We start from the raw sequence: 1,945 nt of genomic DNA, 5'->3' as shown, positions 1-1,945 counted from the left end.
ATAAATAATAATTAATATCAGTCTGTGATTCAGATATTTTTAGGCCAGCAGAGAAGGCCTTGCAGGCCCTGACGGCCTGCCACTGCTACAGTTGTATTTGTCTGTCTACAGGGACATATGTATGTGTGTGTCTACAGTTGTATATATGTGTCTATAGTTACATATATATATATATATATATATATATATATATATATATGTATTTATTTATTTGTATTTTTATGCCTATAGTGACATATGTGTGTATAGTTGTGTAATTGTGTCCATTCTTGCATATCTGTGTCTGTCTATAGTTACATTTATATGTGCGCGTGTGTGTCTATAGTTGTATATGTGTGTCTACAGTTTAGACAGCTTCCGGTTCCGGGTCACGAGCAGACGCGTGTCTCCAGTGCTCCTTAACTCTTCGGGTTTTAAAGTCTTATGTTTTTTTAAAGTTGCCCACAGGCGACTTTAATCACTGAGCTCCAGCAACAACTACCGCAACGAGGAGAGTTGAACATGGCACCGAAGAAAATCCTGAAGCCGATCTGGCAGAGCTTAAAACCGCCTTAGCCGACATCCAGGCTAAACTAACCCCAGCAGTTGTCTCTGAATCTAAGCTAGTAGCGCTGCTGGAAGCTAAGATAACACCACTGCTCCAACTCCTGGAAGATTTCTGTCAAGAAAGAGCACATAACGAACAACGAGATAATCGCCAAGATCTCCTGGATGGGAGGATGCATGACATGGACCAACAGGCACGGATGAATAATGTGATTCTCACGGGACTTCAACTACAACTCCGGGTGCGGCCTGGTGCTACCACCGCTAGCAGGGATGCTAACAAAAATCTGAAGGTTCTGCTGTTTATCTTAACGATCATCTTTGTAAATATTACGCTGATCTGGCGAAGCACGCGAGGCTCCTACGATCGAGGACACAGATCCACAGTACGTGGACTCTGAACTCCAGAATCTTTGTAAAACCACTCGGACTACCGGACCAGACGAAGACTCTGGAAATAAAATCCATGAAGGACTTTGAGAACTGTGGGATTACGCATGTCTGACCCTTTAATTCAAGCAAAATGTGAACTCTAAATATAAAACCCGCTGGATGTGAACTCTGACCTGGTTCTGAGCTCCAGAACTCGAGCAGATTTCCCTTGAGATGAGACCTTCACAGTCTGTCAGTCAGAACAACGAAGAAGAACGATTACGTGGCCTTAAAATTGTTCCTAAACTGTGATGTAGCACTGATTCTGCTCAAACTGCTGATTCTTTTCTTTCCAACCAATTATTTTTTTGTGTACTATAATAATTTATTTGATGAATACAATCTGCACAAATTGTATAAATATTTCTCTTTTTAAATTAGAATATTTTGATTTTTTTTTTCCATTAACTAATGAAGATGATTTTCTATTTTTATAATCACTCTTTGATAAATACAAACTGCATTAAATGCCTTATTAGCAAATTAAGATGACTTACTTATTACTTTTGTATTATCATAATTCTTTGAATACAATCTGCACTTTTTTTTTCCAATTAGAATATTAGACGATTTGTCGTGGAAACTTTGAAACTTGATTACATCAATAATATTAATGATGCTTTCAATCTATTAATATTTGATATTAAGTCCTGAACCGTGTATTGATAGTTCATGTAGAGAAAATGGTCGAGTCGGGGTGGGATTATATAAGTCCGCTTCCTTCCACTCCCTCTCATGTGATCTACTTGTGATTCATTAAGTGATATGTTATGTATGTATTGTGACCTGATTGCTTGAAATAAACCATTTCATTCATTCATTCAGCTCACCATCAGCTCGCCCTCAGCTCGCCCTCAGCTCACCATCAGCTCGCCCTCAGCTCACCATCAGCTCGCCCTCAGCTCACCCACAGCTCGCCCTCAGCTCACCATCGGCTCGCCCTCAGCTCACCATCGGCTCGCCCTCA

The 1,945-nt window shown here is 40.1% G+C and overlaps 1 protein-coding gene across 1 annotated transcript in view; it reads right to left on the bottom strand.

Moving 5' to 3' along the window:
• The window catches only part of LOC112149266 (WD repeat-containing protein 62), a gene marked incomplete in the record, with an annotated part of 25,040 nt that overhangs the window by 11,396 nt on the left and 11,699 nt on the right, over positions 1 to 1,945 (bottom strand).

This window comes from Oryzias melastigma, linkage group LG13, assembly GCF_002922805.2.
Source record: "Oryzias melastigma strain HK-1 linkage group LG13, ASM292280v2, whole genome shotgun sequence".
NCBI lineage: Eukaryota > Metazoa > Chordata > Actinopteri > Beloniformes > Adrianichthyidae > Oryzias > Oryzias melastigma.
Note: the sequence above shows the minus strand (reverse complement) of the source record. Positions and strands in the feature narration are given on the sequence as shown.